We start from the raw sequence: 26468 nt of genomic DNA on the forward strand, positions 1-26468 counted from the left end.
AATATCTCAACAAAATCTCTCTTCAGTTCAAAAAGGAAAATTTCCAGTTCACTATATATAAAAAATGAGTTATATCAATTAAAACTTTTTTCTACTCAAATTGAATCAATTAACTCCTTATTTTACTCAAATTAAATTTGTTAACTCCCTTTAATTTGGAAATCTCCCTTTATGACTAAACTTCACGTTTAATCCTGACCGCTGATTGAAATCAATCTGAACCGTTGATGAATTCCAGGAAAGTCTATTTAAGAGAACCCCATCTCTTCATTTTGAAAGGTTGAATGAGAATTTGCATTGAATTGTTGCTGGAATTCATACTCACATTTGCTCATATTCACATACACAAAGATCAAGTTTGACCAAAAGTTGACCAAATTTAACCATGCTTGGCTTGAGTTGACTAGTTTCGAGAGGAATTTTTAAATAATTAAATGAAATTATTTAATTAAATTGAGTACTTACTTTTAATTAATTATATAAAGATATTTAATTAAATGAAGTTATTTAATTAAATAAGAAAAGTGTCTCTAATTAATTAAAGATTACTTAATTAAATAGAAAAAGTAATTATGAGAGCATATCTCATTTTATTAAATTAAATATCTCAAAAAAATCTCTCTTCAGTTCAAAAAGGGAAATTTTCAGCTCACTATTGATAAAAAATGAGTTAAATGAGTTAACTCTTTTTTCTACTCAAATTGAATCAGTTAACTCCTTATTTTACTCAAATTAAATTTGTTAACTCCCTTTAATTTGGAAATCTCCCTTTATGACTGAACTTCACGTTTAATCTTGGCCGCTGATTGAAATCGATCTGAACCATTGATGAATTCTAGGAAAGTCTATTTAAGAGAACCTCATCTCTTCATTTTGAAATGTTGAATGAGAATTTGCATCGAATTGTTGCTGGAATTCATACTCACATTTGCTCATATTCACATACGCAAAGATCAAGTTTGACCAAAAATTGACCAGATTTAACCACGGTTGATTTGAGTTGACTAGTTTCGAAAAGAATTTTGAAATAATTTAATGAAATAATTTAATTAAATGGAGTGCTTACTTCTAATTAATTAAACAAAGTTATTTAATTAAATAAAAAGCCATTCCTAATTAATTAACTGAAGTTATTTAATTAAATAAGAAAAGTGTTTCTAATTAATTAAAGATTATTTAATTAAATAGAAAAAGTAATTATGAGAGCATATCTCATTTTATTAAATTAAATATCTCAACAAAATCTCTCTTTAGTTCAAAAAGGGAAATTTCAAGTTCACTATTAATTAAAAATGAGTTAAATCAGTTAACTACTTTTTCTACTCAAATTGAATCAGTTAACTCCTTATTTTACTCAAATTAAATCTGTTAAATCCCTTTAATTTGAAAATCTCTCTTTATGACTGAACTTCACCTTTAATCCTAACCACTGATTGAAATTGGTCTCAACCGTTGATCAATTCTACGAAAGTCTATTTAAGAGACCCTCATCTCTTCATTTTGAAAGGTTGAATGAGAATTTGCATCGAATTGTTGCTGGAATTCGTACTCACATTTGCTCATATTCACATACGTAAAGATCAAGTTTGACCAAAAGTTGACCAGATTTAACCAGGGTTGACTTCAGTTGACTAGTTTCAAAATTTTTTTTGAAATAATTAAATCAAATTATTTAATTAAATGGAGTACTTACTTCTAATTAATTAAAAAAATTTATTTAATTAAATGAGAAGCCATTCCTCATTAATTAAATGAAGTTATTTAATTAAATAAGAAAAGTGTCTCTAATTAATTAAATATTATTAAATTAAATAGAAAAAATAATTATGAGAGCATATCTCATTTTATTAAATTAAATATCTCAACAAAATATCTCTTCAGTTCAAAAAAGGAAATTTCTAGTTCACTATTGATAAAAAATGAGTTAAATAAGTTAACTCCTTTCTCTTCTCAAATTGAATCAGTTAACTCCCTTTAATTTGGAAATCTCCCATTATGACTAAACTTCACCTTTAATCCTAACCGTTGATTGAAATCGATCTCAACCGTTGATGAATTCTAGAAAAGTCTATTTAAGAGATCCTCATCTCTTCATTTTAAAAGGTTGAATGAGAATTTGCATCGAATTGTTGCTGAAATTCATACTCACATTTTCTCATATTCAAATACGCAAAGATAAAGTTTGACAAAAAGTTGACCAGATTTAACCACGGTTGACTTGAGTTGACTAGTTTTGAAAAAAAAAATTGAAATAATTAAACGAAATTATTTAAATAAATGGAGTACTTACTTCTATTTAATTAAAAATATTTATTTAATTAAATGAGAAGCCATTCCTAATTAATTAAATTAAGTTATTTAATTAATTAAGAAAAGTGTCTTTGATTAATTAAACATTATTTAATTAAATAGAAAAAGTAATTATGAGAGAATATCTAATTTTATTAAATTAAATATCTCAACAAAATCTCTCTTCAGTTCAAAAAGAAAAATTTCCAGTTCACCATTGATCAAAAATGAGTTAAATCAATTAACTCCCTTTTCTACTCAAATTGAATCAGTTAACTCCTTATTTTACTCAAATTAAATCTATTAACTCCCTTGAATTTGGAAATCTTCCTTTATGACTGAACTTCACCTTTAATCCTGACCGCTGATTGAAATCGATCTCAACCGTTGACGAATTTGAGGAAAGTTTAATTAAGAGACCCTTATCTCTTCATTTTGAAAGGTTGAATGAGAATTTGCACCGAATTGTTGCTGGAATTCATACTCACATTTGCTCATATTCACATACGAAAATATCAAGTTTGAACAAAAGTTGACCAGATTTAAGCACAGTTGACTTGAGTTGACTAGTTTCAAAAAAAATTTTGAAATAATTAAACAAAATTATTTAATTAAATGGATTACTTACTTCTAATTAATTAAACAAAGTTATTTAATTAAACGAGAAACTGTTCCTAATTAATTAAATGAAGTTATTTAATTAGATAAGAAAAGAGTCTCTAATTAAGTAAAGATTATTTAATTAAATAGAAAAAGTAATTATGAGAGCATATCTGATTTTATTAAATTAAATATCTCAACAAAATCTCTCTTTAATTCAAAAAAGGAAATTTTCAGTTCACTAATGATAAAAAATGAGTTAAATCAGTTAACTCACTTTTCTACTCAAATTGAATCAGTTAACTCCTTATTTTACTCAAATTAAATCTGTTAACTCCCTTTAATTTGGAAATCTCCCTTTATGACTGAACTTCACATTTAATCCTTATCGCTGATTGAAATCGATCTCAACCGTTGATGAAATCTACAAAAGTCTTTTTAAGAGACCCTCATCCCTTCATTTTGAAAGGTTGAATGAGAATTTGCATTGAATTGTTGCTAGAATTCATACTCACATTTGCTCATATTCACCTACGGAAAGATCTAGTTTGACCAAAAGTTCACCAGGTTTAACCATGGTTCACTTGAGTTGACTAGTTTCAAATTTTTTTTTGTAATAATTAAATGAAATTATTTAATTAAATGGAGTACTTACTTGTAATTAATTAAACAAAGTTATTTAATTAAATGAGAAGCCATTCCTAATTAATTAAATGAAGTTATTTAATTAAATAAGAAAAGTGTCTCTAATTAATTAAAGATTATTTAATTAAATAGAAATAGTAATTATGAAAGCATATCTCATTTTATTAAATTAAATATCTAAACAAAATCTCTCTTCAATTCAAAAAAGAAAATTTCTAGTTCACTATTGATAAACAAATGAGTTAAATCAGTTAACTTCTTTTTCTACTCAAATCAGTTAACTCCTTATTTTTCTCAAACTGAATCTGTTAACTCCCTTTAATTTTGAAATCTCCCTTTATGACTGAACTTCACCTTTAATCTTGACTGCTGACTAAAATCGATCTCAACCGTTGATGAATTCCAGGAAAGTCTATTTAAGAGACCCTCATCTCTTCATTTTGAAAGGTTGAATGAGAATTTGCATCGAATTGTTGCTGGAATTCATACTCACATTTTCTCATATTCATATACGCAAAGATCAAGTTTGACCAAAAGTTGACCAAATTTAACAACGGTTGACTTGGGTTGATTAATTTCGAAAAGAATTTTGAAATAATTAAACGAAATTATTTAATTAAATGGAGTACTTACTTCTTATTAATTAAAAAAAGTTATTTAATTAAATGAGAAGCCATTCCTAATTAATTAAATGAAGTCATTTAATTAAATAAGAAAAGTGTCTCTAATTAATTAAACATTATTTAATTAAATAGAAAAAGTAATTATGAGAGCATATGTCATTTTGTTAAATTAAATATCACAACAAAATCTCTCTTCCATTCAAAAAGATAAATTTCCAATTCACTATTGATCAAAAATGAGTTAAATTAGTTAAATATTTTTTCTACTCAAATTGAATCAGTTAACTCCTTATTTTACTCAAATTAAATCTGTTGACTCCCTTTAATTTGGAAATCTCCCTTTATGACTGAAATTCACCTTTAATCCTAACCGTTGATTGAAATCGATCTCAAACATTGATGAATTAGAGGAAAGTCTATTTAAGAGATCCTCATCTCTTTATTTTGAAAGGTTGAATGAGAATTTGCATCAAATTGTTGCTGGAATTCATACTCACATTTGCTCATATTCACATACGCAAAGATCAAGTTTTACCAAAAGTTGACTAGATTTAACCACGGTTGACTCTAGTTGACTAGATTCAAAATTTTTTTTGAAATAATTAAATGAAATTATTTAATTAAATAGACTACTTACTTCAAATTAATTAAGCAAAGTTATTTAATTAAATGGGAAGTCATTCCTAATTAATTAAATGAAGTTATTTAATTAAATAAGAAAAGTGTCTCTAATTAATTAAAGATTACTTAATTAAATAGAAAAAGTAATTTTGAGAGCATATCTCATCTTATTAAATTAAATATCTCAACAAAATCTCTCTTCAGTTCAAAACAGGAAATTTCCAGCTGACTATTGATCAAAAATGTGTTAAATCAGTTAACTCCTTTTTCTACTCAAATTGAATCAGTTAACTCCTTATTTTACCGAAATTAAATCTGTTAACTCCCTTTATGACTGAACTTCACTTTTAATACTGACCATAGATTGAAATCGATCTGAACCGTTGATGAATTCTAGGGAAGTCTATTTAAGAGACCCTCATCTTTTCATTTTGAAAGGTTGAATGAGAATTTTTATCGAATTGTTGCTGGAATTCATACTCACATTTGCTCATATTCACATACGCAAAGATCAAGTTTGACAAAAAGTTGACCAGATTTAACCACGGTTGACTCTAGTTGACTAGTTTCGAAAAAAATTTTGAAATAATTAAACGAAATTATTTAATTAAATGAAGTACTTACTTCTAATTAATTAAACAAAATTATTTAATTAAATATGAAAAGTGTCTCTAATTAATTAAAGATTATTTAATTAAATGGAGTACTTACTTCTAATTAATTAAACAAAGTTGTTTAATTAAATGAGAAACTATTCCTAATTAATTAAATGAAGTTATTTAATTAAATAAGAAAATTGTCTCTAATTAATTAAAGATTATTTAATTAAATAGAAAAAGTAATTATGAGAGCATATCTCATTTTATTAAATTAAATATATCAATAAAATCTCTCTTCAGTTCAAAAAGGGAAATTTTCTGTCTACTATTGATAAAAAATGAGTTAAATGAGTTAACTCTTTTTTCTACTCAAGTTGAATCAGCTAACTCCTTATTTTACTCAAATTAAATTTGTCAAAACTCTTTAATTTTTAAATCTCCCTTTATGACTTAACTTCACCTTTAATCCTGAACTTCACCTTTAATTAATTAAACAAAGTTGTTTAATTAAATGAGAAACTATTCCTAATTAATTAAATGAAGTTATTTAATTAAATAAGAAAAGTGTCTCTAATTAATTAAAGATTATTTAATTAAATAGAAAAATTAATTATGAGAGCATATCTCATTTTATTAAATTAAATATCTCAACAAAATCTCTCTTCAGTTCAAAAAAGAAAATTTTCAGTTCACTATTGATCAAAAATGAGTTAAATGAGTTAACTCCTTTTTCTACTCAAATTGAATCAGTTAACTCCTTATTTTACTCAAATTAAATATGTTAACTCCATTTAATTTGGAAATCTTCCTTTATGACTGAACTTCACCTTTAATCCTGACCGTTGATTGAAATCGATCTCAACCGTTGATGAATTCCAGGAAAGTCTATTTAAGAGACCCTCATCTTTTTATTTTGAAAGGTTGAATGAGAATTTGCATCAAATTGTTGCTGAAATTCATACTCACATTTCCTCATATTCACATACGCATAGATCAAGTTTGACCAAAAGTTGACCAAATTTAACCACGGTTGACTTGAGTTGACTAGTTTCAAAAAGAATTTTAAAATAATTTTTAAAAATTATTTAATTAAATGGAGTACTTACTTCTAATTAATTAAAAAAAGTTATTTAATTAAATGAGAAGCCATTCCTAATTAATTAAATGAAGTTATTTAATTAAATAAGAAAAGTGTCTCTAATTAATTAAAGATTATTTAATTAAATAGAAAAAGTAATTATGAGAGCATATCTCATTTTATTAAATTAAATATCTCAACAAAATCTCTCTTTAGTTCAAAAAGGGAAATTTCCAGTTCACTATTGATAAAAAATGAGTTAAATGAGTTAACTCCTTTTTCTACTCAAATTGAATTAGTTAACTCCTTATTTTACTCAAATTAAGGTTGGAAATGAGAATAGAGTAACTGAGAGGGGGAGGGGGTGAATCAGTTATTCCATAAAAAATTTCATAGTCCCTAAGATGTCTAAATATACCCTTGATCTAATTAATAAAATGTTGAAACTTGATAGTGCAACAAATGATAAATATTAAGAACTGATATGTTATCATGCACATAGTAATTAATTAAGAACACATGAGACACCAGTTTTAACGTGGAAACTAAATATGAGAAAAACCACCAATGTAACTTTTTCACTCTTTTGAAGTGAGCCCTGTTAGGAGCCAATCCTATTAAAGGTTACAAAAGCACACTGTTAGGTGTGACCCTGTTAAAAGATTTAATCACCCTGTTAGGAGTGGCCTTGCTATAGGTCTTTAGAAAAATTCAACTGAACTGTCACCTTTTTAGGGGATTTTTTGAATGGTTGTTAAACCAACTCTATTAAGAGATTTTGAATACACTGTTACAATGGTTAGAATGCAAAAATGAAATGACCTAATATAATGTGCAACTTATCTTTGTTGATTGCAGATCTCTGTTATGCTTGACTGGATCCTTACTAATCAAATACAACTTTGCAGCTCCTTTAACACATTTGATCCTTCATCAGACTTTTTTCAACATTCACCTCTTCATACTATAATTTACATTTATAACTTCTCTTTCATAATTACACACTTTAATCCATAACTTGAATGACCATATATACCTTTCAGATTATCTAAGTCGGCTCGAATTACTGACTATTGAAACAATTACAACAGTCAGCTAGAAGTAATTAATTTGCACATCCTAATACTGGCCAACCCTCCATAGAAAGACTTTGTTCAGAAAATAATTTCTGTGTTAACTGATTGAGCTCGTTGTATACAATGAACTTTGTGACAATCCTTCAGTTGTTGGGAGAATTCGATAAGTACTGAGATAACCGAGTAAGCTCGGTGGAAACTACCCTTTGGGGACCGAGTGAATCTCAGTTAACACTGACTTCTTCATAATTCATTTGATGACCGAGTGAGCTCAGTAGAAACTAACCTCTGGAGACCGAGTGAATCTTGGTTAACACTAACTTTTCCATAATTCATTTGATGGCCGAGTGAGCTCGGTGGAAGCTAACCTTTGGAGATCGAGTGAATCTTGGTTAACACTGACTTTTCCATAATTCATTTGATGACCAAGTGAGCTCAGTGGAAACTAACCTTTGGAGACTGAGTGAATCTAGGTTAACTCTGGCTTTTCACATTTCCTTCATTGACCAAGTTAGCTCGGTTGGCACTGTAAATTGCATTGCAGACTATCTGAGCTTGGTGAACTTGAGACTAATGACTAATATGAAATTTGCGTGACATCAAGGACAACATTATCCAACAATCTCCCTCTTTGGCATTGATGGCAACACAATATGTCATAACAGAAATGAAATTTTGAAAACAAGTTCAACAAGATAACAAACTTCTCCCTCTTTCAATAGTCTCCCTCTATTAAAGAATTTCTTAGCGAACTTTTCAAATCTTTAGAAATTTCAGAAGAATATGATAGTAAAATCTCTCCCTCTTTGACAACACATGCGAAAGACAACAGAAGTTAAGTGAATTATAATGTACCTTTAGTACTAATTCATATGCAATGATTTCTAATAAAACTGAATCAACAGATAGATCTTCAGTCCTGTATGCGTTGATGCATCACTAGAACTTATTTTAGTGGACTTTACATAGGGGAATGACCCCTAACTTACCTCTGAGATACAAAAATGCATCCTTAGGTAAAGGCTTTGTGAATATGTCAACAATTTGTTCTTTTGTATGGACATATTCCAATCTGATCTCTTTGTCTTGCACCAATTCTCTGACAAAATGCTATTTTATTGCAATATGTTTGGTCTTGGAATTCATCACTAGATTCTTAGATATGTTGGTTGCACTAGTATTCTCACAGAACATGAAAATTGGTTTTTTGATTTCCATCTTCATTCCTTGCAATAACTGCTTAAACCAAATGATATTTGAACAATTTATTGCTGCAGCAACATATTCTGTCTCTGTTGTAGATTGGGATGTACAATTCTGCTTTTTGCTTGTCCAGGAAACTAATCTCTTTCCAAGAAAGAATGCTCCTCCACTTGTGCTTTTTCTATCATCAAGGTTTCCTACCTAATCAGCATCAATAAACACTTTCAAATCCAAATTACTTCCAAATTTGTACCATAAGCCATAATCTTCAGTTCTTTTCAAATATCTCATTATTCTTTTGATTGCCATCAGGTGAGTTTCTCTTGGCTTTGCTGAAAATCTTGCAACAATACCAACTGCAAGGGCAATATCTGGCCTAGTATGAACTACGTATTGCAATTTTTCAATCATAGATCTATACGATGTTTGATCTACCTCTTTGGATTCATCATCTTTGGTAAGTTTCAATCCAGTACACATAGGAGTTCCAATAGGTTTACAGTCCTCCATACCAAACTTTTTCAATATCTCCTTGATGTATTTTGATTGAGTGATGTAGATGCCATTCTTATTTTGTTGAATTTGAAGACCAACAAAGAATTTTATTTCACCAAAAATAGACATTTCAAATTCCTTGTTCATTTGTTCTAAAAATTCTTTGCAAAGATCATCATGCCCTGTGAAAACAGTATCATCTACAAATATTTCTGCCAAGACAATCTTATTATCTGGTCCTTTCTTTATATATAAGCTACTATTGTCATTAGTTCTTTGAAAACCAATATAAATAAGATAGTTATGCAATCTTTCATACCATGCTCTAGGGGCTTGTTTCAGACCATATAGTGCCTTGTGTAATTTGCAGACCATGTCCTTTTTATCTGGATCAACAAAGCCTTCAAGTTGTTCAATGTAAACCTCTTCATCCAATATTCCATTGAGAAATGTTGACTTGACATCCATCTGATAAACTCTGAATCTTTTGTGAGTAGCATATGCAAGTAAGGTTCTTACTCCTTCCAATCTTGCAACAGGAGCAAAGGTTTCTCCATAATCTATGCCTTCTTCTTGAGAGTATCCTTTGCATACCAATCTAGCTTTGTTTATGGATACTTTACCATCTTCAGTCAACTTGTTTCTAAATACCCACTTGGTTCCAATTACATTCTTATTTTTAGGCCTCGGTACAAGAGTCCATGTCTTGTTCTTCTCTATCTATTCTATTTCTTCGTTCATTGCCTCAATCCAGCTATCATTTGCCAATGCATCTTTAATGCTTCTAGGTTCAAAATCAGCAAGTAAGCGAGTATTTTTTAGCTTGCTTCTTGTCAAGGTTCCCTCAGATTTGTCTCCAATGATCTGATCTGGTGCATGATGTCTTCTAACATATTTAGATAATACAGGTTCTTTGCCTCTTGAATGAGTTTCATTGCTATCTCCTTGTGCTTCAATTTCATGTTCAGGCTATTCTGATTCGGTAAGAATTGGCTCGGGCACTTCAGACTTGGTAGATACTTAATGTTGATGTGTCTCAGTTTGAACTATTTGCAACTCAGTTACTGATGATTCTGGAGTTGAGGATTCTTGAGTGAACGGAATGCTTGGTATAGTATCTGGTTCAATGTAAAAAAATCTTCTGTAATCTTCAGGTACTGTGAGGCCTCACCCCACCCCATCATAGCATAGTGATGCATTACTATTATTTTTTGATATTCACGACTCGAGATGTTGAGACATTATCTGATGCTTAGAACATACTTTATTATTTCATGTTGTGTGATGATTATTTTTAGATATATTTGATGATTGTCATTTAATGTTTCATGTATATGTATGTTGATGAAATTAGTACATGTAGGATTCAGACTTTGATTTAAGAGATTTTAAATGTTTAAGAATTAAGCAGGATGAAGAAACCCTTATTGATGTATGTTTTAATTTATGTGAATTTTTGATACATATACATTTATGTACATGTGATTTTTTGAGACTACTAATGTGTGCAATGAGTGTGCAGATATTTAGCCGAGAAACCCTACAGAGGAACAGAACTGATCTCTTTGTGCTAATTTTGGAAACCTTGTTGTTCGTAATTCACATGTGGTATTGTGAGATATATGTATGTATCTTCTTTGTTCAGTAAATTTTAATGTTCGTAATTATGTTCTTTTAGTGTCACTTGATACCCATAAACTGGTTATGTTCTTCAGCATGTTACTTAGGGTTAATTGTTTAACCTTTGGACCAAGTTGGTCTAAGTTAGTGTTAGTTTCTATTAGGTTCTGAATTGAGGTTAGTCATCCTTAATCCGGATTAGTGCTTAATCCGCAGTGTTAGAATAGTTAGATGATCCTATTTTATTCCTAAATTTTATTTGTCTCTTAAACTCTTTCCTAAGGCTTAAATCATGAAATTATTACACCCAAAGGGTATGGGTATGGGTTAGGGGTCTTTTTCAACCCCTAAGCCCCTTTTATTGACTTTTGAGGTCACTCAAAAAGTCTCTTTTTGCCTTTGTGCGAAAATTGACCATGGTTATCTTGAGTTACCTCACCTCATCTCTACTTAGGGTTTAACCATCGTGTAGGTTGAGTTAGGAGTTTCTAGAATTGCTAGTGGGTGGAAATAGTTATTACTCCTTTTGGGTGGTTGAGTTGGAGGCTTATTTAGAGGCCCTTCTTGGACTTGTGGAGGTTGTTACCCAATCTCTACATTTAGAGAGGAATTCTTGAAGGTTGAAGGAAGGAAAAGGGATACTCTACTCAAACTTGTTCATTGCCATTACCTCTTTGTGAAGGTCAGAAATTCTCATCTCTCTTATTCAGTTTTTATGTTTGTTTCGTGTTCATGTTACCTTGTTGTTGTTTCAAGGCTTGTATGTGTTTGGGTATGTTGGGAAGATTTGAAAACTATGTTATTTTGGTTGTTTTCCTTTCATGTTTATGTTTGCAATTTTGAGTTTTCTTGCATGGTTGTTTTGGTAATACTCACCCTTGGAGAGGGCAGAAGTGACCAATTTTGGGAAAGGTCTGTTTAGTCAGACTCCAACCAGTGTAGAGTCTCTTCTCAGGATGACAAGAGGGAGAAAGGGTAGGGTGTTATGGGGCCCTACTTGTCAGCACAAACCTTGTATGATTCTGGTATGTTGAAATGGAAGAACGGAAGTTCTTGGTATATAGCCCCGATTGGGCATCTGTTGGTGTTGTGCTTGACTTCTCCTAGTTGGAAGAATCCACCTTTCCCTAGTGTTGATTCATTGTGAATCATATTGTGAAAACCATGTATGAATATGTATGTTCGATTGTCTCTTGGTTATGTTTTTTTGTCACCTGACGAAAATTCTGTTTCCTCCATGGTTCTAGAAATGAGTTGCAAAAAAACATTATAAATCCCTTGATTTTGATCATGAAGAAAATTCAATTTAAAATGTTGTAATTGGGATTGATATCCTATAAAATTTGTAATTCAAACTTTGTTGTATTGGCAATGAAGTCGGGTTTTCTTCCTGGTTCTTTCCCTGCTGAGCCTTGAATCAAGTTGGCCAATAAAATTGGTGTTGAGTAAAATTGCTTGTCATATGATTTAATCATAAATTTTAAATTGGATGGATGCATATCTAAATGGGATGAAAATTATGGCATTCAATTATGCAAATTTTGAGTTTCAAGTATGTTAAGAAAAATAAAATAAATGGATATGGTTGATATAATTTAATTCAAGTTTTTTTTGGAAATCAATTTAATCATGCATTGTTGTGACACGATCATTAACTTCATGTTTAAATCCATTCAATTCTACTTCCCCTATATAAATGATGGAAGGATATTGCTCAAAGTATGATCTGTGAATGCTCCTACATGAGTTTTAGATTTAGTTAGTTATTTATTTATTTAATTTTAGTTTCTTTATTAATATTTTCTAATAGTTAGTTTAAAATGTAATCTAAATTGTTAAGTAATAAGTTGTGTTAGTTTAGGTTAGATGTTGTGTTATTTTAAAGTTAGTAGAAAATTAAGTTAGCTTACTATTATATTGTTTAATGTAATATAGTTTAGATTTTAATTAGTTGGTAATTGTAGATATATGTATATTCTAGTTTAGTTTAGCTATAATTCTCTTCTAATGTTTTCTTTTAACTAGTTTTAATGTATTATTGATTTATATTTAGTCAGTACGTATTAGATTTAGTTAGTTTTGTTCTTAGATTAATTTAGTTGTTTTTTTTTATCAAATGTTAGATAATTTTCAATTAGCTTTAGACTAATAATTACTAGTTGAGATCAGTCTACATATTATGTTGATTAAAATCTGGATTAGTATTAATTATGTTAGTTTGGTAGTGTTTCTTTTTATATATGCATTCGTAATTAAATGGTTATGTAGCTAAGTGTTAATCGATTAAGTTTCAAATCTGTTTAGTAAAGTAGCTTAATTTAAGGGTCATTGGTTAATTAAAACAAGTCTTTATGTAGATTTTAATTGCTTAGATATTTGACCCAACAATCTCATAGTCATCCACACTTTTAACTTAACAATTTTAACTATGATGTTGTATAAGACATGTAAGAACATAAGTTACCATTATAAATCTTGGAACAACGTTTTAATATTTTATCAATGTAATCGTCCTCATGTTTATAATCTTAGGATGTAATGTAAAGAACTTGTACTAAAACTTTTATCAATCATTTCAAACTTGGAGCATTCAAATTATTAAAAATAAAAAAATAAAAATAAAATTAATTGTGTTTTTGCCCCTCGTATTTTGGGCATGACATTTTGGTATCAGAGCCTAGTTTCAACGCTAGGAACCTTACACCATTGTGCTTCCTAAATTTAACTCAAGCTTTTAATTGTGTAGATGTTGCCTGTTACTCGTAGCCGACGAGGCAGAGGTCGTAGGGCTAGGGGTGGTAGAGCGGGACAGGAGGATGGACCACCTCCACCACCACCTCCACCTCCACCACCACCGAACCGAAACCAGGACATTATAGATGCACTTCAAACTTTGATCAATGTAGTTTAGCAAAGAGTAGTACCTATAGTTCAGCCAGTTCAGTAGATTCCAGTAGTGGAAGCAGAGGGACCCGGAGGAGGCGGGCCCAGAGTCAAAGAGAGGACTAGGAGTCCCCCACTGAGGCAGTTAGAGGGTCAGGGTGAATATGAGGAAGAGTCCATACACCAGAGAGGACCCCCATTTGACAGACCTCTTAGACATGTAGGAGATGACATCAGGGAATTGATTCGACTCGGACCACCATTGTTTACTGGTACCACTGAGGGTTCAGTAGCAGAGGCATGGTTGTAGAGCCTACATCGGTGCTTTGGGTTACACCCTTATGGGAGTAATCTAAAAGCACACCTAGCAGTTCATCAGTTGAGAGGGGATGCCTCCAACGTGTGGCATCAGAAGGAGATCATAGGTGGAGTGAGGATGGACATCCTCACATGGGAATCTTTCCTAGAAAGATTCTGAGAGAGGTACTTGTCAGAGCATTTTCGGCAGAAACAGATAGAGGAGTTCCATTCTCTTTATCAGATAGGCCTTACAGTGGCTCAGTACGAGAGTAGGCTTCTTGAGCTCCTTCTTTATGTGGAATACATGAAGGACAAGAAACTACGGGGGCATTGCTTTATCATGGGTCTGAATTTCTCTCTTCAGGGCCTAGTCAGGATGGCCTTCCCTACCACCTTTAGACAGGCAATGGAGATAGCACTAGTTGCTGAGGATACTAGAGGTAGGTAGGAGTCACGGGATTGGTCTCAGAACTGAAACTCTTCCCAATTAGAAACCCCGCTGGAAAGGGAATCAGAACTATATAGCAGGGTCCTCTAAGGGCTAGCAGTCTCAGCAGCCAAAACCCCAGCAACAGCACCAACAGAAACCTTCTCAGGGATATCAGGGCTCCAGGCCCAAGCAGTGGTAGTCACAGGGTTCTAGGCAGGATCAGAAAGTATAGGCCCCACAATCACAGTCAGTGAAGACTCAGCAGTCTTCTAGGGGTGGATTCGGCGGATCTAGCAGGTCGGGGGGCCGACAGCAGTCTGGGTCACAGGGTGCACGATCTTATACTCGCAGACCATGCTACACTTGTGGTGGCATGGGTCATATAGCTAGGGATTGTTCACAAGGACAGGCATCTAGTGGTCAGAGTAGGGCTTTTTCAAAGTTGACAGTTGGTGACATGGGTAGATCCCATAGAGTTTTTGCAGCGGTTGACAACCGCCAAGCTGGGCATCAAGCCATAGTTATCGAGGCTACAGGTATTATATAGGGCCATATGGTTGCTATTTTATTTGATTCTAGGGTTACTGACTCTTTTATATCTCCATTTGTGGTGGAGCATTTCGGGCTAGTGGCAGTTAGACAGGATGTTAGTTGGGAGGTAGAGTTAGCCTCAGGGGCCAGAGTGTCAGTTAGTTCCATGGTGCGAAGTTGTCAGATGCAGATTGGAGACATGTCCACTAGGACTGATCTACGCATTACCCCTCTAGGTTCTTATGATGTTGTTCTTGGCATGGATTGGCTTTATGCCAATAGTGCCAAGATGGATTTTCGACAGAAGAGGGTGGAATGTGTTGATGATGATGGTATCTCTAGGGAGATCTTCAGAGTGAAGAGGCTAGTGTCCCTTCGTATGATTTCTGCTATGCAGCTTAGACGGTGCATGCGAAAGGGTTGTCAGTTGTTTGCTATCACTATTAGTGACCGAGAGGAACATTCATAAAGGGAGCCATCCCTTGATGATTTTCCAATCTTTAAGGAGTTTGCAGATGTGTTTCCTTCAGAGCTTCCTAGTATGCCTCCACCGCGAGCAGTGGATTTTCACATAGACCTAGTGCCAGGAGTTGAGCCAGTTTTGAGAGCCCCATACAGGATGACTACTCATGAGCTTAGTGAGATAAAGGCTCAATTGGAGGAACTCTTAGAGAAGGGGCATATTTGACCTAGTGTGTCACCTTGGGGTGCACCGGTGATCTTTGTCAAGAAGAAGGATGGATCACTTAGGTTGTGTATTGATTATCGGCAATTGAACAAAGTAACCATCAAGAACCAATATCCTCTTCCCAGAATCGATGATCTCTTTGATTAGTTGTAGGGTGCTCGAGTATTTTCAAAGATTGACCTAAAGTTGGGTTACCATTAGTTGAGGATTGTGGATAGTGATATCCCCAAAATAGCTTTTCGTACTAGGTATGGCCACTACGAGTTCACTGTGGTACCTTTTGGCCTTACAAATGCTCCAGCTGTATTCATGAGCCTCATGGAAGGAGTATTTCAAAATTTTTTGGATAAGTTTGTGGTTGTGTTTCTTGATGACATTCTGATTTATTCTCATGATGACAGAGAGCATGAAGAGCACCTAAGACAGGTATTGCAGAGGCTGAGAGAGAATCAATTGTTTGGTAGCTTGTCAAAGTGTGCATTCTTCAGACTCAAGATACATTATTTGGGACATGTCATATCAGGTGATGGTGTCTCAGTAGACCCATCAAAGATCAGGGCTATCATGGATTGGCCAGCACCCACCAGTGTTACTGAAGTGAGGAGCTTTATGGGGCTAGCAGGTTATTACGGATGCTTCATTTCAATATTCTCTAGATTGGTACACACCATCACTTCTCTTCAGAGGAAGGGGAAGAAGTATGAGTGGATAGAGAAGTGTGGTAGAGCTTTTGAAGAGCTCAAGAGAGCCCTCACGAGTGCACCGATTCTTGCAGTACCAGATCCTGTTGCAAATTTTGTGGTGTGCACCGATGCATCTTTAGATGGGTTAGGAGCAGTCCTTATGCAGGAAGGACAACCTATTTCCTTTGAGTCTAGGAAGTTGAAGACTCATGAACTCAATTATCCTACTCATGACCTAGAACTAGCGGCAGTGGTTCATGCCTTGGTGAGATGGCGACATTTCCTTTTGGGTCATAGATTCGAGCTTCATTCCGATCACCAAAGCTTGCAGTACATATTTTCTTAACCGAACCTTAATGCTAGGCAAAGACGGTGGATGGATTTCCTGTGTGAGTATGATTTTGATGTTCATTACATCAAGGAAAAGGAGAATGTGGTTGTAGATGCCTTAAGTAGAAGGCACCATGAGCTTTCATCTGTGACTAGTTGCACTAACTTGAGAGAGCGGATCTTGCAGCACTTATTAGTTGATGAGCTTTATGCAGAAGTTAGTCAGTTAGTACATTCTCAGAGACCCTTGGAAGGGAAGTTTGCAAAGTATTCCTTGGAGTTCGATGGAATTTTGCATCATAGGGGACATATGTATGTACCTTCCATTGGGGGTTTGCACGAGCTCATTGTACTTGAGGCTCACAGAGCACCTTATGCAGTGCACCCCGGTGTTAAGAAGTTACATGCAGATTTGAGGCAGTTGTATCATTGGCCAAGCATGAGAGTGCAGATTGCTAGCATAGTTGCGAGATGCCTTGAGTGCCAGAGGGTGAAGGCAGAGCATCGTCATCCTGGCGGGCTTCTCCAACCACATGAGATTGCAGTGTGGAAATGAGACACTATATCTATGGGTTTTATTGTTGGTCTTCCTATGTCATCTCATCGCCATGATGGCATTTTGGTGATAGTTGACACATTGACCAAGGTTGCCCATTTCTCACTCGTGCGTACTACATTCACAGCACGAGACATAGCTCAGGTGTTCTTGCAAGACATTGTTAGACTTCATGGTGTTCCCCATAAGATCATATCTGACAGAGACTCTTTGTTCACTTCTTCATTTTGGAGAGAGTTGAAGTCAGCTTTGGGCACTGGCCTCAATTTTAGTTTAGCGTACCGTCCTCAGACCGATGGCTAGACTGAGCGAGTAAATTAGGTTTTAGAGGACATGCTACATATGTATGTGATAGATCATCAGGTCAAATGGGAGGAATACCTTCATCTTGTTGAGTTTGCCTATAACAATGGGCATTAGTCTTCCATAGGTATGCTGCCTTATGAGGCCTTGTACGGAAGACCGTGCAGGACACCCTTGAGTTGGGACAGGATCAAGGATCGAGTATCTATTGGTCCCCAGTTAGTAAACGAGATGGAGTAGCAGGTGACCCTAATTAGACAGTGCTTGAGAGAGGCACAAGATATGCAGAAGAAGTATGCTGATGCGAAGAGGACAGATCGAGAGTATCAGGTTGGTGATAGAGTGTTCTTGAGGGTGCGACCACACAATAGTTTGATTCAGTTCGGAAAGAGCTCTAAGTTGGCACCCTATTTTGTTGGGCCGTTCGAGATCCTTGAGAAGATAGGACCTATTGCATACCATTTAGCTTTGCCACCTAGCCTGTCACGCATCCACGATGTGTTTCATATTTCAGTACTTAGAGGATACATTTATGATGAGTCTCATATTATATATTGGGATGCTTTACAGGTGGAGTCGGATGGACAGCTAGCACTGGAGCCCATCTGCATTATTTCCCGATAGACCCTAGCACTTCGAGGCCGAGAGCTGGACTTGGTTAGGGTCCAATGGGATTATTACGATGAGGTCATGACTTCATGGGAGGATGCAGTGCAGATGCGATCTCAGTACCCGTACCTTTTTGATGAACTCTAGGAGGAAGTTCATGCCTAGTGGGAGAGGATGTGAGGCCTCGTCCCGCCCCATCGTAGCATAGTGATGCATTACTATTATTTTTTGATATTCACGACTTGAGATGTCGAGACATTATCTGATGCTTAGAACATACTTTATTATTTCATGTTGTGTGATGATTATTTTTAGATATATTTGATGATTGTCATTTAATGTTTCATGTATATGTATGTTGATGAAATTAGTACATGTAGGATTGAGACTTTGATTTAAGAGATTTTAAATGTTTAAGAATTAAGCAGGATGAAGAAACCCTTATTGATGTATGTTTTAATTTATGTGAATTTCTGATACATATACATTTATGTACATGTGATTTTTTAGGACTACTGATGTGTGCAATGAGTGTGCAGATATTTAGCTGAGAAACCCTACAGAGGAACAGGACTGATCTCTTTGTGCTAATTTTGGAAACCTTGTTGTTCGTAATTCACGTGTTGTATTGTGAGATATATGTATGTATCTTCTTTGTTCAGTAAATGTTAATGTTCATAATTATGTTCTTTTAGTGTCGCTTGCCACTCGTAAATTGGTTATGTTCTTCAGCATGTTGCTTAGGGTTAATTTTTTAACCTTTGGACCAAGTTGGTCTAAGTTAGTGTCAGTTTTCTATTAGGTTCTGAATTGAGGTTAGTCATCCCTAATCCAGAATAGTTCTTAATCCACAGTATTAGAATAGTTAGATGATCCTATTTTATTCCTAGATTTTATTTGGCTCTTAACCTCTTTCCTAAGGCTTAAATCATGAAATTATTATACCCAAAGGGTATGGGTATGGGTTAGGGGTCTTTTCCAACTCTTAAGCCCTTTTTATTGACTTTTGAGGTCACTCAAAAAGTCTCTTTTTGCTTTTGTGCGAAAATTGACCATGGTTATCTTGAGTTACCTCACCTCATCTACACTTAGGGTTTAACCATAGTGTAGGTTAAGTTAGGAGTTTCTAGAATTGCTAGTGGGTGGAAATAGTTATTGCTCCTTTTGGGTGGTTGAGTTGGAGGCTTATTTAGAGGCCCTTCTTGGACTTGTGGGGGTTGTTACCCAATCTCTACATTTAGAGAGGAATTCTTGAAGGTTGAAGGAAGGAAAAGGAATACTCTATGCAAACTTGTTCATTGCCATTACCTCTTTATGAAGCTAGGAAATTCTCATCTCCCTTATTCAGTTTTTATGTTTGTTTCATGTTCATGTTACCTTGTTGTTGTTTCAAGGTTTGTATGTTTGTGGGTATGTTGGGAAGATTTGAAAACTATGTTATTTTGGTTGTTTTCCTTTCATGTTTATGTTTGCAATTTTGATTTTTCTTGCATGGGTGTTTTGGTAATACTCACCCTTGGAGAGGGCAGAAGTGACCAATTTTGGGAAAGGTCTGTTTAGTCAGACTCCAACCAATGTAGAGTCTCTTCTCAGGATGAGAAGAGGGAGAAAGGGTAGGGTGTTATGGGCCCCTACCTATCAGCACAAACCTTGTATGATTCTGGTATGTTGAAATGGAAGAACGGAAGTTCTTGGTATATAGCCCCGATTAGGCATCTGTTGGTGTTGTGCTTGACTTCTCCTGGTTGGAAGAATCCACCTTTCCCTAGTGTTGATTCATTGTGAATCATATTGTGAAAACTATGTATGAATATGTATGTTCGATTGTCTCTTGGTTATGTTTTTTTGTCACCTGACGAAAATTCTGTTTCCTCCATGGTTCTAGAAATGAGTTGCAAAAAAACATTATAAATCCCTTGATTTTGATCATGAAGAAAATTCAATTTAAAATGTTGTAATTGGGATTGATATCCTATGAAATTTTTAATTCAAACTTTTTTTTATTGGCAACGAAGCTAGTTTTTCTTCCTGGTTCTTTCCCGGCTGAGCCTTGAATTAGGTTGGCCAATAAAATTGGTGTTGAATAAAATTGCTTGTCATATGATTTAATCGTAAATTTTAAATTGGATGGATGCATATCAAAATGGGATGAAAATGATAGCATTCAATTATGCAAATTTTGAGTTTCAAGTATGTTAAGAAAAAGAAAATAAATGGATATGGTTGATATAATTTAATTCAAGTTTGTTTTGGAAATCAATTTAATCATGCATTGTTTTAACACGATCATTAACTTCATGTTTAAATCCATTCAATTCTACTTCCCCTATATAAATGATGGAAGGATATTGCTCAAAGTATGATCTGTGAATGCTCCTACATGAGTTCAGGTGTGAATGGAATGACGAATTTAGTCCTTGGTTTAATCTATTTTTAGATGTGATAGAAAATTGTATTGAATCCTACCTAAATCATCTAATAGATTTAAGAGATGCACTATTAGTTTTGTAAGCCATAAGAAAATTTAGGAATTAAAACTTTGGGATAATAATAGCTTTATGTTAGCTTTTCAATTTTGATCCAACTTAAAGAAGATTAAATTAGCTTTTCATACCATCCCTAAGAGAAAATTTCCAAAAACACCCACCTACAGGATGTTGGAAATTGTATGGAGAAATAATTTATTCTCTTGTTGAACAATGAATATTCCATTTTAATTCTTTATTTAAAATTTAATTAATAATCAATAAATTAATTATGAATAACTAAAGTAACTTATAATGGTCTTTAATATCCTAAATATCTAATTTTGTACCCATAAAACTTTATTACATTAATGCCTTATCTCCTTCTTGAATGTCAGTATGGAGGGAGGAATAAAATAATGTTTTAAATTTTTATGAAAGTCTAAGTCATCATAAACGATGACGTCACCCCCCCGTCCCCTCATCTCACCTTGGGCCAAGCGTCCTAGGATAACGCTAAGTTCACGTCCCTTTTGCTTGGGAATGCATTAGTTTTAAACTTATTCTTTTTAACCCCCATGTTTATCACCTACCTTGGAGGCTCGTCCTTGCGTGGATGGGATGGGGTACCACTGACGCAGGGTCAGTGAGCTTGGGCAATGTGCCCAACTTTTGGAAAGAGCGCAGGCCTTGGGTAGAGGGGGTAGGGGGTAACGTGGTAGCTAGGGGGTTTGGTAGGGTTAGTAGGGTTGAGGGTTAGTGGTTAGAGTTGTTAGTAGGCAGGTTAGTTTAGTTGTTATGTATTATATTGTTTAATTTAATTTAATTTAGTTAAGTTTTAGTTAGATTAAGTTATAGTGTTTAGTTTAGCTTTTAAGTTAAAATTAGTTAGTTTTAAACTTTAAGATTAGTTTTAGATTTAGTTAGTTATTTATTTATTTAATTTTAGCTTCTTTATTAATATTTTCTAATAGTTAGTTTAAAATGTAATCTAAATTGTTAAGTAATAAGTTGTGTTAGTCTAGGTTAGATGTTGTGTTATTTTAAAGTTAGTAGAAAATTAAGTTAGCTTACTATTATATTGTTTAATGTAATATAGTTTAGATTTTAATTAGTTGGTAATTGTAGATATATGTATATTCTAGTTTAGTTTAGCTATAATTCTCTTCTAATGTTTTCTTTTAACTAGTTTTAATGTATTATTGATTTATATTTAGTTAGTACATATTAGATTTAGTTAGTTTTGTTCTTAGATTAATTTAGTTGTTTTTTTTTTATCAAATGTTAGATAATTTTCAATTTGCTTTAGATTGATAATTATTAGTTGAGATCAGTCTACATATTATGTTGATTAAAATCTGGATTAGTATTAATTATGTTAGTTTGGTAGTGTTTCTTTTTATATATGCATTCATAATTAAATGGTTATGTAGCTAAGTGTTAATCGATTAAGTTTTCAATCTGTTTAGTAAAGTAACTTAATTTAAGGGTCATTGGTTAATTAAAACAAGCTTTTATGTAGATTTTAATTGCTTAGATATTTGACCCAACAATCTCGTAGTCATCCACACTTTTAACTTAACAATTTTAACTATGACGTTGTATAAGACATGTAAGAACATAAGTTACCATTATAAATCTTAAAACAATGTTTTAATATCTTATCGTTGTAATCGTCCTCATGTTTATAATCTTAGGATGTAATGTAAAGAACCTATAATAAAACTTTTATCAATCATTTCAAACTTGGAGCATTCAAATTATTTTATAAAAGGAAAAAAAAAAAAAAATTAATTGTGTTTTTGCCCTCGTATTTTGGGCATGACAGGTACCTTTTTGCTTTCTTCTTCAGATTTGTGTGCAAAGTCATCAACTTTCACATGTGCACTTTCTATGACTTTGTGAGTGGATAGATTCAAACATCTATATGCTTTGCTTTTGCAAGAATATCCTAAGAATATTCCTTCATCACCTTTTTTTATCAAATTTCCCTTTTCTAGATTCTTTCAAAATATAACATTTTCTTTCAAATATTTTTAGATAACTTACATTGGGTTTGTAACCATACCATAATTCATAGGGAGTTTTGAATGAGTCCTTCTTCAACTGTACTCGATTTAAGGTATGAACTGCAGTGCTGAGGGCTTCCTTCCAGTATTTGATAGCAACCTTCTTTTCTATCATCAGGGTTCTTCTACAATCCATGATGGATCTATTTCTTCTTTCAGCTATTCCATTTTGTTCAGGAGTTCCTGGTGCTGAGACTTGTCTTTTAATACCTTTTTCAATGTAGAAGTTGTTGAATTCATGTGAAATGAATTCTCCGCCTCTATCTGACATTAAGCATTTTAGTCTTTTTCCTATTTCTTTTTCTACTCTTTCCAAATACCATTTGAATTTTTCAAATGTTTTTGATTTATTCCTTAGATACATGACAATCATTATTCTTGAGTAGTCATCAACAAAAATAATGAAAAAAATTTCTCCAGTATAGCTTTCTATTCCAATGGGTCCACATAAATCAATATGCACAATTTCTAATATATCTTCAGATTGATAGTTCTTACTTTTAAAACTAGTCTTTCCCATTTTACCAATCTGACAATTCTTGCATAGTCCAACCTCAGGTTTCTTAATGTTAGGAATGCCTCTTACTTTCTTGAATTTTCTTATTTTTACCAGATTATCAAAATTGACATGACACAATCTTTTATGCCATAACCAAATTTCTTCAATTTGAGCAATAAAACATGAGCATTCACCAAGTTCTAGATAGAACAAATTACCTTTGGTTTGGGTGCCAGATCCTATCCGCTTTCCTTGCTCATTCAACAATCTTGCCTTCCATGCATGAATTCCACCTTGAATCCAGTATTGAGTAACTATGCCTCGCTTAGAAAATTATGTTTAAGACTTTCAATCCAATAGGCATTATTACATACAAGTTCTTTGGTTAGACAGATTCTTCCTCTTCCTTTTATGAAACAAGGTTCATTATTACCAAACCTTACACTGCCACCATCATAGTCCTCAAACTGATCAAACTTAGTTTTATCACTAGTCATATGATGTGAGCAACCACTGTCTATAATCCATGTATCATTCTTACTTATATGAGAAAAAAGTGCCATTTTATCTTCTTCATCACTGTCAGAATCATCTTTAACAGCAATATAAACAATTTCATCCTCACTATTATCATAATCTTTAGAATTTTCAGCCATGAAGCATGATTTCTTACCTTTGTTCTTGGATGTTTTGGAGTCTTTCTTGCCATTCCATTTCTTTTCATCATGGTTTTGCTTGTTTGGACACCTTGCTACAATATGACCAATTTCTTCACAAGAAAAATAGATTAGAGGAACTTTACCTTTGTATTTTCCTCTGTCTCTAGAGTATTTCCTTGCTAGTAGAGCTTCAATCACTTAGAGGTCACTATCTGAACTTTGGCTTGATTCATCTTCACTTTCTGACTGAGATTCCTTCTCCTTTTTGTTTTTCCCTTTGAGTGAGAGCTTGGCTTGAAATGCTGATTCAATGTTTTTGGAGGCTGGAACATAGTTATCAAAGTTATCTAGTTCAAATGCCGTTAGTGTTCCAACTATGGCCTCACGATTTATCTAATGATTTGCTTCACACCTTCTTTCCTGAATTGTAGAAACTCTGATTACATAAACGGGAAGCAAGGTTCTAAGAACTTTGCTTATAATTGTTTCTCATTTGATATCACCTCTAGATGCTCTGGTTGCACTCACACATGCTTTAACTCTTTCAACATACTTTGCAATGTTTTCATCCTCTTTCATCCTCATTTGATCAAATTGTCCTCTTAGACTTTCTACTTTTGCTCTTCTTACATTATCATCTCCTCCATAGATCTCTTTTATCTTGTTCCACATCTCAAAGGCAGTTGTGCAGTCCTCAATGTCATCAAATTCTTCATAATTGAGAGCGGATGCTATGTCTATCATCATATTGTTGTGAGTCTTCTTTTCAGCAATGTCATTGACAGACAATGTGCTAGGAGGTTCTTCATATTTTTCTTGAAGGTATTTTAGTCCAGTATCACCAACAGTAGCCAGATGAAGTCTTATCAATCCTTTCCATGCAAAGAAGTTAGCTCTATTGAGTTTTGGAATGTCTCTTTTGTAAGACATCTTGATCTATGGCTTAGATCCTTGAAATCTTTTCTTGCAAGCACCAAAAGCTCTGATGCCAATTATTGGAAATGAGAATAGAGTAATTGAGAGGGGGAGGGGGTGAATCAGTTATTCCATAAAATTTTCCACAGTCCCTAAGATGTCTAAATATACCCTTGATCTAATTAATAAAATGTTGAAACTTGATAATGCAGCAAATGATAAATATTAAGAACTGATATGTTATCATGCATAAAGTAATTAATTAAGAACACATGAGACACCAGTTTTAACGTGGAAACCCAATATGGGAAAAACCACCAATGTAACTTTTTCACTCTTTTGAAGTGAGCCTTGTTAGGAGCCAACCCTGTTAAAAGTTACAAAAACACACTGTTAGGTGTGACCCTGTTAAAGGATTTAATCACCTTGTTAGGAGTGGCCTTTCTAGAGGTCTTTAGAACAGTTCAACTGAACTGTCACCTTGTTAGAGGATTTATTGAATGGTTGTTAAACCAACTCTGTTAAGATATTTTGAATACGGTGTTACAATGGTTAGAAAGAAACAATGAAATGACCTAATATAATGTGCAACTTATCTTTGCTGATTGCAGATCTCTATTATACTTGATTGGATCTTTACTAATCAAATACAACTTTGCAGCTCCTTCAACACATCTTATCCTTCATCAGACTTTTCTCAACATTCGCCTCTTCATACTATAATTTGCATTCATAACTTCTCTTTCACAATTACACACTTTAATCCATAACTTGAATGACCATATATACCTTTCAGATTATCTAAGTCGGCTCGAATTACTGACTATTCAAACAATTACAACAGTCGGCTAGAAGTAATTAATTTGCACATCCTAATACTGGTCGACCTTGCATGGAAGACTTTGTTCAGAAACTAATTCCTGTGTTAAACGACTGAGCTCAGTGTATACAGCGAACTTTGTGACAATCCTTTAGTTGCTGGGAGAATTCGGTAAGTACAGAGTTTCCTGAGATAACCGTGTAAAATCGGTGGAAACTACCCTTTGGGGACCGAGTGAGTCTTGGTTAACACTGACTTCTTCATAATTCATTTGATGACCGAGCGAGCTCGGTGGAATCTAAGCTTTGGAGACCGAGTGAATCTTGGTTAACACTGAATTTTTCATAATTCATTTGATGATCGAGTGAGCTCGATGGAGATTAACCTTTGGAGATCGAGTGACTCTTGGTTAACACTGACTTTTCCATAATTCATTTGATGACCGAGTGAGCTCGGTGGAAACTAACCTTTGAAGACCGAGTGAATCTCGGTTAACATTGGCTTTTCACATTTCCTTTGTTGACTAAGTTAGCTCGATTAACACTGTCTTCCACATTTTCCTCGATGACCGAGTGAGCTCGGTTGGCACTGTAAATTACATTACAGACTGTTTGAGCTCGATGAACTTGAGACTAATGACTGATATGACATTTGCATGACATCAAGGACAAAATTATCCAACAATTAAATTTGTTAACTCCCTTTAATTTGGAAATCTCCATTTATGACTGAACTTCACCTTCAATCCTGACCGTTGATTGAAATCGATCTCAACCATTGATGAATTCCAGGAAAGTCTATTTAAGAGACCCTCATCTCTTCATTTTGAAAGGTTGAATGAGAATTTGCATCGAATTATTACTGGAATTCATACTCACA

Source organism: Cupressus sempervirens, chromosome 5, assembly GCF_028749045.1.
Source record: "Cupressus sempervirens isolate cs-2001-9-10 chromosome 5, ASM2874904v1, whole genome shotgun sequence".
NCBI classification, from domain to species: Eukaryota; Viridiplantae; Streptophyta; class Pinopsida; order Cupressales; family Cupressaceae; genus Cupressus; species Cupressus sempervirens.